The sequence below is a fragment of the Narcine bancroftii genome, chromosome 1, assembly GCF_036971445.1.
Source record: "Narcine bancroftii isolate sNarBan1 chromosome 1, sNarBan1.hap1, whole genome shotgun sequence".
Lineage (NCBI taxonomy): Eukaryota > Metazoa > Chordata > Chondrichthyes > Torpediniformes > Narcinidae > Narcine > Narcine bancroftii.
In genome coordinates, this window is record NC_091469.1 from 270821770 (window position 1) to 270836402 (window position 14633).

Below are 14633 nucleotides of genomic sequence, written 5' to 3' on the forward strand. Positions count from 1 at the left end.
TGTTTCCATTACAATCAATGTGTATGGGTTAATCATACCTTGCAACCTTTGCTATATAAAGGACACTCACCTGCTGAGTTTCTCCAGCATTGTGTTTTACTCAAACTCAACTGGAGACTCATTTAAGGACTATTACTTTGCAGATTATTTATTATTGAATATTTATTTTCTTTATATTTCTCTCATTTGTATATGCATCTTTTCTTGAGTACAATGTTTTTGCACTACCAATAAGTGGAAATTCTGCATCGCCCACAGGAAAAAAGAATCTCAGGGTCATATGTAATGTCATGTATGTACTCTAGCAATAAATCCGAACTTTGAACTTTGCGATCATCATTTGTGACTCTTTAATCAGGAGTTAGCCAATTCAGTGATCCAGGGAAGTGGGCGTACAGTCTGAGAGCAAAAACTCTGTTGCATTAAATCTCCAGCATATTTTCTTGCTGCTGGGATTTGGCTTGGAGAATTTATCCAATTGTGTGGGAGTTGATGCACAGCTCTCTTGCCTCACAGAACAAAAAGAAAAGGAGTTTGACAATTACATTGACAAATAAATGCAGGGTTGCCTTTGAGAGAAATCTCCACAGTGCTATTTCTTACTGACTGCTACTGACCCTAAATTAGGGACTTTGATTTATTTTAAGGAATAAATTGTGCTCGTCAAGATGCAAAGCCAACACACTACCATCTGCTAGAAGTAGGTAACAGACGTGTTATGAATATAGATTAGTGCATCTTCTAGCACAGAAGCATTAGCTTCGCATTGCCAGAGCTCATAATTTGCTGAGAAGCTACCGACATTACTCAAAGAATAGCAAGTTGACTGTTTCCAGTCCCAAAGCCATAGTATTGAAGCATGCCTTGTTTTGATCGTGTAAACCAGAAATAGTCTGTGACCCAAGCCAGATAATGTTGACTGGCAACTTAATACATGTACAGGGTTAGTGACACTGATTCACAGCAGAAGTACATGATTATTAAAGGGAACAGGTGTTTCTCCAGAGACTCTCGACAGATTTTCTGTCAAAGTAAAGATACATGATTGGAAAATTGATTACAGAAATTCCAAACTACACCAAAAAAGTAAATTTCATTTAAACTATTTTCCCTTCTTTCCTTGAAAAGCAAAAAAAGTAATATAGACCCTACCTTTTTGCCTTTCTAGATATGAATTGTAATTGAGAACTGAAATTTCCTACATTTGTAGCAGCCTGCATGAATTTAAACAGTACATTTTTGCACTGCTGTAAATATTTATCCATTCATTCTTTTATATTGATCTTTTGTATAGATGAGAAACAATAATGGACACAACAGAGATCCTTGAGGTACACCACTCATTGCAGGCTTCCTGTCAAAGAGGCATTCATCCAGAACCACTCTATGGATAATCCCATAAAGTCTGTAAGGGTTAAAATGTATTTCTTGCAACCAAATTCTGTATGCAGCTTTCAAAATGTTGTTTACATATTCTTTTGAATGTCCCCTTAGCAATGTCTTTGAGCCAAGGACTTATGGTTTGTTAGAGATTACACTTGTTAGTTTAGTTTCCTTTGTTCTACAAAATGGTAAGGAATTAGAATGATCCAACAATCTTATTGACCGTTTAACTAAGTTTTAGCACCATCTAACAAAGTTTTAATGGCTTCTAATAATGTATAACAAATGATAATAACGTTAACAATGTTTAATAAACTCTGAAAAACTCAACTCAACTTTAGTACAGATTTGTTAGAATGAGTCATAGACATCAACGACTTTCTAATATCCTTCAAGCGATTATAAAGGAAAATAGCATTACAATTTTTAGTCAATAAAAAAAATTTAAGACAATAGAAAGTTAGATTTGGAATTCGGACTGGATCAATTGGGCTCTCTTTAGAACACTTCGAACACAAGGAAGCACGATCGTCAGCAGTATCACCAAGGCCATTGAAGAAGTGATAAGCCTTACTAAAGGATTCTTTCTCCGTGTATATTTCAAGTTAGAACACAGTTTGGAGAATCTGTGGATTGTCCTTTTAGTACTATTTTGGTTTTGGATTTATCGTTGTGCAAGTTTGATATCTGAGTGTGACAGTTGGCTGAAAAGATAAGATGGCAGCTGCCGCTGAAGCTGCTGCCCTTGAGGAGCTATGCTTCGAGATGATGAAGGGGACAGAACTTAAAGAATATTTGCAATGGTGGCAATTAGATACAAGTGGAAATAAAATTACTCTTCAAGCAATGGAAAAAGAGAAGGTAGCAGCTGCTGGGAGTGTAGATCCCACAGAATTACTCCAAAAAAATCAATAGAAACTAAGATCAGCCACATTGAAATGTGCTACAATATGGTGGTGAGGAGGATTGGAAATCCAGAGTGGAGACAAGGTCAGATATTAAGCCGACATCTGACATGCAGGACAAAAGACTACCAAATGTTAGTGCATCAAATACTGGAAGCAGGAGAAGCAAGCGGAGTTCTAGAGTCGGCTCCAGAGTTTCAAGTACTGCATCTACACGTTCAACGGTTCCAGTTGATGCTGCAGCTCTTGAAGCAGAAAAAGAAATGCTTCAAATTAAATTAGCTTTAGCTGAATGGGAGGAGAGGATAAGATTATGATGGGAGCAGCTACAGGAGAAAAAGAGCTAAGAAGGGAGCAGGTATGGAGAGAAGAGGAACAACAACAGAGAGGAGCAGCTGTGGATGGAAAAAGAGCTGCAGGAGGAGCAGAAAAGAAGAGAGGAAGTGCAGCTAAAAAGGCAAAATGAGCAACTGGAACTAGACAAAAGAATTGCTGTTAACCAGACTAGGTCAAGGACACTTGAAGTCTGACGCTTTGGAGTCACGTTTTGAGGAAGTACAGCAGAAAAAGGAAATATTTAATACCAAAGAAGAGCCAGTGCTATGGTTACGAGACTTGCATGGTTCTGAATTATCCAGGTTGAGGCACGTTGGAGCAAAATCCCAATGAAGACCCCAATGGTCAGATGTGAGCCTAATGCCATCTTATGAAGCAGAATGCTACCCATTCCCAACAGGCAAAAGAAATCTGGGTGAACAAAGGAACATGCCCAGGCATGAGAAGGCAAGATGAAATGGTTGCATCGTCTCTTCTCTGCCCAAGTTAAAAATTCCAGTTTTTGATGGTGACCCATTTCAATTCCAAGCATTTATGAAATACTTTGAAGGCAGTATTGAGATTAAGAGCCAAAGCTCGGTGAATTGTCAATGTTATTTGGAGCAGTTAACAAGTGGACAACCACATGATCTTGTAAAGAGTTCCTATCATATGGCCCTAAACAAAGGATTCAAAAAGGTTGTTTTTACTAAAGAAGCACTTTTGCAAAAAGCATAAAATTGCAACAGCAATGTCAACATTACCCTCTCCTTTCTAAGAGAATGTTGCAACGTCATGATGGAGAAAGGCCATCTACGAGAGCCTGGCATATCTATTAATATGCTAAACATTTTAAATAAATTATCCTACGGGATCAAAGAACTATGGAGAAGTTCAGTTGTTGAATATGAGAAAAGATGCGATGAGATGGCTATTTTTAAAAACTTGTAGGAGTTCATTGAAAGGGCAAGTGGACATTGTCACAGATCCAGTGTATGGAAATATCAAAGGCACTCAAACAGTAAATAAAGAAGTTGAGAGGTTCAAATCATACCCTCAACCAAATTTTTTTTTAAAAGTACATTTACCATCTCCCTGGCAGTGGTGGTTAAAGAAGTTAAGGAAAATGAAAGTTTGCCTGTGTGAAGAAATATTTGTTCTGTAATGATAAAACATGCTTTGGAAAAGTGTGCACAGATAGAAAAGAAGATGCATAGTGAGAAGATAGCTTTTTTGAAGGAAAATGGAGTATATTTTGACTGTCTTTGTAAAGGACATATCAGTCAAAAGCATCTCAAAATGGTACATACTTCCAGGAAAAGAAGAATATGGAAAAGGAACAAATGACAAGGAAAGAAGCAGATGAAAACATTGCTGAAGCCTTGGTATTGACAAAAGGACTTACTGGGGCCAGAGAGAATAACTGCAAACTTTTAATAGCACCTGTGCAAGTCAAGGCTAAGAAAGAAGTGCACCGTGAATAAACTTAATCTTCAAGGAAGAAGGTCAAAAATTCTATTGAGAACTATATGTCAAGTTAAACACATTGAAACAAATGTTGTTTTGGGCTTAGAGATTGCTGGACTAGGTAATAATGATTTTTGTGAACTTCCAGACATATATACTTAGAAAACTATGCCCGTGCATAAAGGAAATATCTCACATGAGGGGAGTAACGTGATTGAATAATGGCTGGTTGGGTGGAAACAGCCCTCTCCAGAAAAGAAAAAAAAAGTGTGAAAAAGCAGAGCTCAATAAACATTAAACACAGGAAGAGAAAGATAATGTTACAGAGAAGAGACAGAAGATGGCACCCAAAAGAGAAAAAGTAAGAATAACAGAGAAAAGGGAAGAAGGAAAATCACTGGAGAAGAAAGAAGAAGGCCTTACCTGCACAACGGAGCAGAGAGCCACCGTGGAGAGGAGTGGCCGATCTCCGGTGTTGGTGAGTCCCCAGAGGAGCGGTGTCCTCCAAAAATGTCTCTCAAAGCCAAGAAGAGGTGCGTAACTGCGCATGTGTGAAGAGTTGCGCATGCGCAGTGCGCGAGTAAAAGAAAAGGTTAACGCCGACGGGAGGGGGACTCAGCTGAGGAGCGGCGGTCAGCTGAGGAATGCCCAGTATTGGGGCATTTGGCTGGGGAAAGCAAACAAGAAAGAAGAAAAGATGAGTGGTGAGAAAGAAAATGAAGGGCTGAAAGAGGGTGAGCAGCAAAAGCGCGACCCTCAGGGAGACGACCTGCGGCAGGAGACCCAGCAGCGGGTTGACCTGTAGCAGGGGGGCCAGCAACGGTCGACCTGCAGCGGGAGGCCCAACAACAGGAGACACAGCAGCTGGAGGTCCAGCAAGGATACAGAAGCAGCTCACCAGAGAAGGATGAAGATACACAGATACAGAGAAGAGAAGAAGATGACACAGACATAGATACAGACACAGAAGAAGAGGAGGAAGAAGACCAAGAATTTCAAAGGAAAGAAGAAGGTAAAATAGAAGGACAAAGTTTAGATAAAGCCTTTTTTGAAGAACAAATGAGATCATCAAAATAATGGTTATCATTAGAATTTAGTTCAATCAAAAGAAAAATGAAAAGAGCTGAAGACAGAATGCAAAGCTTAGAGTTGGTCATAACTGAAATAGGGAAAAGAGTAGAAAATGTGGAGGAACGAGAAGCTGCTGTAGAAATGGAGATAAATGATTTAAGAGGGAAGTTGGAAGAGAGCGGAAAAAAAATTAAAGAGACACAAGATTTATTGTCACAAAAAATTGATGTATTGTAAAACTACAGTGGGCGAAACAATATAAAAATAGTTGGTCTGAAAGAAGGGTCAGATATGAAGGAATTTATAAAAGGATGGATCCCGAAGGTGCTGGGAACAGATTCACATGAAGAAATAGAAATCGAAAGGGCGCATAATGAGAACCATAAATGAAACATAACAGAAAGAGCAGGCCAAGGATCACCACCACCTAAAATGATAAGAAGATAAACATGATCAGATTTAATGTGAATAAGTAGATGATACGCCTTTTTGGTTTGTATTCCTTTTATATAAAGATATTGTTTTATTGTATTTTATATGTCCAATATTTACTGTTTTTGGAGGGGTGAGTGGGAAAGGGGAAGGGAGGGATTGGGGGAAAAAAAGAGAAAATGTCACTGTGAATATTTAAAGAGATGCATCTGTAAATATATTGGTTGATATGGTTCATAGTGCGATAAATAAAGAATTACCAAAAAAAAAGGAAATATCTCACATCAAAACGACATTTGAAAAATGTTTGTTTACGCAAAATCAACTCTGAAATTAAGTTGCTGATCAATTCAGATGTACTAAAGGCTCTGGAACCACTAGACATGATAAGGAGTGTGGGAGATGGACCTTATGCTGCCAAAACTATGCAGTTGGATGATTAATGGACCATTAGGAGAACAAAAAGAGGTTCAAAATCAGTCAGCTGCAAGTGTCAAAAAGATATCGATTATTAAGCTTGATGGGCAGTGGGAGCAGCAGTTCAAGAATGACTTTCCTATGCACAATATCTGATTTGAATTTAAATTTTCAAACGATGTGTGGACCCTTTTTGAATTACTTTCAAAATCTCTGATTTGGTATTAATGTAGAGGTGTTGTCTCAGAAGATAATTTATTATTGAGACAGGGAATTCATTTTTCTCTCTCCTTTTGCCAAAAAGCTTTGGTTTTGGTAGTGGGATTAGATTTTTTTTTATAATAAAATATTACTTTAATTTATTTTGTTTGATTAAGAATGCAGGGGACTGTGGACAAAATAGTATGATTTGAGTAGGGTACTCTGTACTTTTCTATTTTTTTATATGTATTCTTTATGTGCTCTGTATTTTTTTGATGTGGAATTTTATTTTAAATAAAAATAATGAAAAAGGAAAAGAATAATTTTCCTGAGCACTCCAGGGATGACCAAGAACCTTCTAAGGAAGACCAGCAGTTCTTGAAATTGGTGACAAAAACTGCCAAGCGAGTTAATGATCATTATTGCATTGGATTACCTTTGAAGAAAAGGGAAATATACTTGCCTGATAATAGAAGTGTTGTCGAATTTAAAGAGGAGATTCAAGTAAGATTCTTCCTTTCAATCAGACTCCACCAAATGTGTGTCTGAGATGATCTTTAAAGTACGAGATGATATTTTGGAACGTAGAGATAACAGAGTACTTTCCACACCATGGGGTTTTACATACGCAGAAGGAAAAAACTTTGTGTGGTGCTTGATTGTGGAGCAACCTTTTGGGTAGGTTTGCTAAATTCTCAACTCTCACAGGGTCCTGATTTGACCAGTATGCTGATAGGAGTCTTAACTAATTCCGTAAAGATCCTGTCGTCATTACTGCAGATATTGAAGGAATGTTCTATTAGGTGAAAGAACCGAATGAAGAACATGACGTTACAATTCCTTTGGTGGTCTGATGGAGACTGTGGTCAGAACATCGTAGAATACAGAATGACAGGGCATCTATTTAGAGCGACTTCATCACCAAGTTATGCAAATTTTGCCCTTAAGAAGTGTGATGAGGACAGAATGCAACAATTTCCCTCTCATGCTATAAGCACCATCAGGACTAGTTTCTATGTGATGACTATCTCACTTTTGCAACTATAGTGAAAGAAGCAGTAGATCTTTATCATGAGTTAAGATTGATCGGCAACAAAGAAGGTTTTCTACTTACCAAATGGACAAGTAACAGTCACCAGGTATTGGCTGCCATACCTGAAAGAGAGAGGGCAAAATAAATGAAGGATTTGGATGTCGACCATGACAACCTTCCTGTGGAGAGGGTGTTAGGTGCACAATGATGCCATCACTATGAAGTTTTAAAGTTCAAAATCATTTTGAAGAACCAACCTCTCTCAAGAAGGGGGATTCCATCAATAGTCAGTTCAATATATAATGCTCTAGGAATACAGGCACCAATTATCCTGACTGCCAAGAAGATCCTGAAAATTTTGTATAGGAAAAAAATTGGTTGGGATGATGGGATACCAGAATCCATAGTTTAAGAATGGACGTGTTAGATTCAGGATCTTTGTACGCTGGAAGACTTCAAGATTGTCAGATGCTTCAAACCCACAAATGTTGGAACTGTGACATCTGCTTAAATGCATCATTTTCCTGATGCATGTGAAGATGGTTATGGAACAGTTAGTTACACATTACTACATGATAACAAGGATCAGGTACATTGTGGATTTGCAATGGGAATAGCCAGAATGGCTTCAGTGAAACTAGTCACTATCCCGTGAATGGAGTTGGCGGCTGCTACCATGGCGAGCAGAATGGACACAATATTGAAAAGAGAGTTGGAGATGAAACTAATAGACTCCATAATTTGGACTGATAGCACCTCTGTGCTCAAATATATCATCAATAAAACCACATGGTTTCAAACTTTCATGGTTAACAGAATCACTGAAATTGACAAAATCTCATGTCCGATACAGTGGATATGTTAATGCAGTTAACAATCATGCTGATCTGGCTTCCCGAAGTTTGAAAGTCAAGCCTTTTTAAAGAAAGAAATCTTCTACAGCAGTGGTTCTCAACCTTTATCTTTCCACTCACGTACCACTTTAAGTATTCCCTATACCATAGGTGCTCTGTGATTAGTAAGGGATTGCTTAAGGTGGTATGTGGGTGGAAAGAAAAAGTTTGAAAACCACTGTTTTAAACATACCTAATTGACTTATTTTGTGCTAGGTTTCATAGCTCCAAAGGAAATGGGCCAATGACAATTTTTCTCAAGCACAATATTTCAGTAATAATTCGGCCTAAAGCAGTGATTCTCAATCTTGCCTCCCCACTCACATCCCACTCTTTTACATGTCCTACCCAATCGTAACTAATCATAGAAATAATTCTACACCTCTCATCCATGCATATGCTGAACCTTATAATCTCATTCACCACATTCCTGACTATCAAGTGCATGTTATCATTGATCTACATGAATGTTGTCATTTTTTATTGTCCACCTTCACTATCAGTGCCACAGAGCCGAGAGATGGGCCATTAATCTAAACAATGGGCACTCATCTATACTAATCCCATCTTCCAACATTTAGCCTTCAATATCTAGGCAATTCAAATGCTCGTGTTCAGGAAAGCAGAGGAGTCACCTTAGCATTGAATGCTATCAGTGACTATTTCAATCATTCCAGACTCCCTGTTCTTCCAGAATCTCTACATAGCTTCTTCAAAACAATCCTCAAAGACTCACTGGTAGTAGGACTGTCATGGTAACCCCCATTTGACTCCCAATGTTGTGGCTTGTGCCATCCTTTCTGGGTCCTCTTCACTTACTCATCAATCCTGGTTAGACTGCGTCAAATAGAGCTATGGCAGAACTTTAGATCTCCATCAATGTCTCATCTGGAGAATACCCTGGGGTGGAAGCTGGGATAATCCCATATGGAAATGTAAACAATGCAAGATGATGATTCAAGAGCCACTTTGTACTCCACTCCAACAATTGTTGGTTCTTTGTTCCCTTCACCATCCATTTAGCCTCCACACTAGAAGCAAGATGTAGTGTTATAGGGCTGTTATGTCAATCAGAATCCCATTTTAGTGAGTGAATGTGGAAAACACTGACAGGCACTGCAGGCAATTATTGAAACAAATATCTTAATAGTGCTTGAATAATCAATTCTGATAGAATTGACCTCAGAGTCTTCATGGTTTGTTCCTCAGTGGTACATCAACAAAGTGGCAATATTTCCAACAACATGAAAATCACCTAATAGGCAAGAGCTAGCCACTTCCTGTGATTTCATCAGAACTGTGGCAGTGGGGACCTGCAGTAGTGGAATACAGAGCAGGACTTTCATGTCAGAACATGCAGCCTTGAGGGGTTTCCCTTCAACATATACGCTTCTAATACTTCCAGAAGCACCGCTTCTGAGACCTCATTTGATATAATCTTGACCCATTCATGGATTAACACAGAAATACAAGAAAAATTCTGCAGGTCTTACACTGTATAGAGGAGGTAAAGATACACTATATAACCAATGTTCTAGGCCTAAGCCCCTCTTTACTTCCTATGGTAACTGCGAGACCTGCTGAGTTCCTCAAGCATTTCTCTGTTTTTACTACAATCACAGGATCTGTAGATATTCATTACATTAATAGGTTGGCTGATGTGAGGCCACAGAAGAGAGCTTCTCCAGGAGTGTGTGATCTCTTCAGCCATTTCGATATCCAAATCATCCTGCTGATAAGAAATGTTCAAACACTTGACTCAAGAAAATGTATTTGTAGATGCACTGGCTATGGTTTTACTGTCACTGGAAAAAGGCATTATCAACCATTTGTAATTAAAGAATGCCCCATTGCCCCATTCTAGAGCAGTTGTCAGCCTGAGACATGCATGTATATTAAGATTTCTGCTGCAGTATTTTGTTCCACTGTGCATTGTCAGTGAAGAATTCAGTTGTGACAAAAGGCCATACTGATGTTGCAGCCATACCACTGCCATTGTGGTAGTTTGGCCATCTGTGGTCATGCAGCATTCTGTGAACTGTGACGATCTGGTTAACTGGTTGCTGTAAAGTATCTCTGGACTTGCTGGATGGATGAAGGTCATGTCTTACCTTGAGGAAGGGCTCAGGCCTGAAGGGTCAGTCATAAATCTTTGATGCCTATGGATGCTGCGAAACCTGCCGAGTTCCTCCAGCGTTTCTGTGCTTTTAGGGAAAATGTAACAGAGTAGGACTGATGAGCCAACAACATCTCAATGGGCTGAGTGGCCTCATCCATCAAAAGGAAATATGTATGAAAAGTCTCTGAAAGCAAGTAACCAAAAATGGCGGCTGTACTCACTGGCTTTTTTAAGTGATTCGAGAGCAGTGGGAGCATACATAATTGGGAGCAGATTTCTTTCATATGCTTAACCAGCCATACCTAGAGATATGTAGAGATAGACTGATCTGCAAATCAATAAAGAAGGATTCACTGCTAATTTTTGCTTTCCGTATCTTGATGGTTTATGTTACCCCTTACTGTGGTTAGAGTAATATCAGCAATGAAAGACCAGCTGAGTTGCTCCAGCATTTTGGTGTTTTACCACTATTGTGCATTTCCACTCTGTAGGGTCCACTCTAAAGTGTTTCCTTCTCAGCAGGGGGTTGTTTTCTCACTCTGATGCCAGCACTGATCTGCTACTTCCTCAGAGCCTGCCACACCATTCTTTGAGATGCAAATATTTTACAACAAAGTTAATTTCTGTGACTAAATGACTGCACACTGTGAACAAGGATAGAAACATTGCCATTGTGCTCATGTGCTGGCATGTTGAAATAACAAGGCCACACCTGAGGTTGTCAGCCAGTGAAGAGAAAAGTGTTTATTATCTGGCTTGATATAGACACACAACATGTGACCTGGTGTCATGACATCTGAAGTGCTAATGATCTCATGACGTAGCCTTGTTGAGTAGGCCCAGGGCTTCTTAGTAGACCTACAGGTGCTGCTGAGACACTGTGCCTCGTGGCTGCAGTGGCTAGTTGCCAGTAGTTAGGAGGCTGTTGTGTCTAGCTGTCACAAGATAGGAGCTGTTAGTGCTGGTTCTGTCCACTCCTTTTAAGCGTACAGCTACACCATCATGTTTCCCAATGCCTGGACTCTGGAGTTGGACCAGATGAGAAACTACTTCAGATTCTTCTATATTTTTACGCTCTGGCCATCTTCAAATATTAGACTCTCCATATTTTTCACCTCAATCCTCTCATCAACTAGTCTGCATTGTAAATGATCCTATAACATTCAACCCCACAAGAAGTTTGGAAATTGCACCATGTATTTTGGATGACTGACTATTTTCTGGTCCCAGTATGCATGTATCACACTAACTGCCCTAAAGATTCTCCAACAACATTGGTCCAGAATATACGTTCAAGGTGTTCACTTTGTCCTTGTATGAAATTTGTTTGTTTTGTGATATAGGTGATATTATCTCCTATATCTCCAGGAGTATCACCTTCCACTTCTCCCACCTCACTATGTCTCTCTGTTCTGCATCTCCACTGGGATTTCAAGGATGTAGTGTGCTTTCTGGAATCTTCCTATACTCCATTCTCTGGGCAAACAGCTCAATTAGCTTGTACCTTTCAAGGAGGTCGATGAATTTGATGCATCCACTAGCTGCCATTGTCACTACTTAAGGGAACCCATATGCATTATTTCACTTTCATGCTGCTCCCTGAAGCAACATCATCCCAGTCTCTGTCAGTGATGTGCCTGCAGGTTTCCTTTTATTGTTGCAATCACAGGTGATTAGTCATAGGTACAGCCATCTTCATTGAAGTTGGTAAATCTCAACTCAACAGCAGAATCTGCTACAATGATATGTCAATGCCATATCATATATGTTAAATTCTTAAACGTAACTGTACCCTTCATGAGCAACATTTTAACAAGTAACTTGTGCCTGTTCTGGACTTTGTCTTGAGTTCTTTGATAGTTATTGCGGAGTAAAATAAAGGCTAACATCTTTCACATCCCCTCTCAGGATGTCCCAAAAGATTCACAGCCAGTGACTTCCTTTTTTTGGTCACTGTTGTAAAGTTGGGTGTACATCAGTCAATTTGTGCATATAAGCTTGCTCAAAAAGCAGTGTGATATTGACCAATGGTTGCTGTAGAAAGTTATACCAATTTCTGTTTATACATGACATCCTTATCTCCACAGCTCTGTGGAAAAATCCTACAGAGAACTGGCATCTAACACGACTTGGTTGGGTCTCTCAGATGACAAATAGCTGCCCAGAGCATTAGTGTCCGCCCACTCATCGCCTTCCTCCTCCTCAGATTCAATAATCTCAGAAATGTTTTTGTATGTGAATGATTCATCAGGTTGGATATGAATAAAAGAATACTGAACAAATGGCTCTGAACTCTGTATACCATCTCAAAATATTGATATTCATACTTTTTGGCACAAGGCACTAATGACTCATTACTGTATTATGTACTATCAGACACGATGGGACAGTAAATTATTTAGAGTGCAGATGATAAGTGAATTTAATCAGCAAATACACGTCATTTTATAATCAGACATTTCCATTTAATAGTCAAAATTTTAGAAACAGTGGAGTCAAGTTAAAACTGAATGCTAAAATTTGAAGTGAAACAGAAAATTCAAGATATTGTATCATCAGCATCTGAAAAAGAGAAAATAAATTACAGCTTTGAGTGGAGATACCATGGTTTCTTGATGTGAGAGTGAGATGTACAGCAGTAGCTCTGTTTCATTAAATTTTAATGTTAGGAAAATGCATCGACAGTGTGGGAGATCTTATGAGAAAGCAAAAGAATGGAATGGGCTCACAGAGGATTGTGGGTTAGAGAATCAACACTCGTTAAAGGTAAAAAAAAACAGTGACGTTCAAAAGGTTTGCCATTGGAGTTCGAGGCCCAGTCGAAGCAGACCAACATTTCCTTGTGTCTTGCCTGAGTCAATTACAGTGGGGTCAGATTATTTATTCATCAATATACTCACCTCATGTAGGTGTACGACATCAATAGGTATAAATGGAAACAGAGTGATGCATATAACTTCATCCCAAACTGAAAAAAAATACCGATGTGGAGAATATTTAAAATCATTTAAAATAATTTAGAATATGAACATTTAAGTAAAATAATAAGCTTCAGAAAATATCTGCTTTTTCTTTAAAGAGGCAGAAACTGAAAGATGCCCCAAAATGAAATGTTGCTTCTGTTTCAATTTGCCTCAAAGTCATAGGCCAATGTCAGACTGCAAATAGACCATTCAACACTCTCATCCTACACCAACCTATCCTGCCTGATATCCTCCTGACTTTCTTAATTTAAATCTATCAGCACAACCCTCTAATAGCTTCTCCCTGTTCTAGAACTCATTTAAAGACATCAGTACTGTCTCTGTGATTCAGGAGTTCTACTTTCCCATTACTCTTTGTGTAAACATTGTATCAATTTTGTACACCGGGGCCCTGGAAATGTCAAGGAAATCATGGATTTAATTCCTCTCAAGTTAAAATATCTGGAAATTGCTTTTAAATATCAGGAATGCAACTCTTCTTTAGTGTGCCCTTCCGTCACCAGGCAACTCTGAAAACGTTGTGCGCAAGATAGTAACTTCCTAAACAGTTCAACTGTAGAGCTCGTCGAAAGAATCAAAGGCTTGTTGATCCAAACCAAGGCTTTTATTAGCAAAAGACAGGAGCTCTTCACAGGTGGCTGACCAGTCCGGAATGATCCGACCTGGCTAGGGACACAACCCTTTAAGGCCCAGACAGTAGGCGTGGCTAAGCTCTCAGCCAATCGCTGTAAGCACAGTCTAGCTACTGTAACTATATACACTATATATATTGGTGATAGATCTGTACTATCACATCAACTTTATGTAACTTCCTTACCCAAATCCTTGCCTATCACCACTCTTTCTAATCCTTGCCAAAGAGCAAGGTTCAGAAGCTTTGGAGTGGGACAGATTTGTGAATAATAGGCTGGGAGGAACTGGGAAATGTCTTCTCTTAACAGAATTAGAATTTATTGTCATGAACAAGTCATGAAATGCAGTGTCTTGCAGCAACATCATAGAGCAAACATTCATATTAGAACCATTTTATGACATTACTATAAAATAAAATAATAATAACAAATAATAGTGGACGAAAAGTAAGGCAGTGTCTTTGGTTCATTCATTATTCGGGAATCTGATGGCGGTGGGGAAGAAGTTGTCCTTGTGCTGCTGAGTGCTCGTCTTTAGGCTCCTGTACCTTTTCCCCGATGGTAGCAGAGTGAAGAGGGCATGGCCTGGGTGGTGGGGGGGGGGGCGTCTTTGAAGATAGAGGCTGCTTTTTTAAGACACCACCTCATGTAGATGTCCTGGATGGAGTCTGGTCCCTGTGATGTCGCAGGCCAAGTTAACAACCCTCTGGAGTTTATTCTTGTCCTGAGAGTTGGCGCCTCCATACTAGGCAGTGATGCAACCAGCCAGAATGCTCTCCAC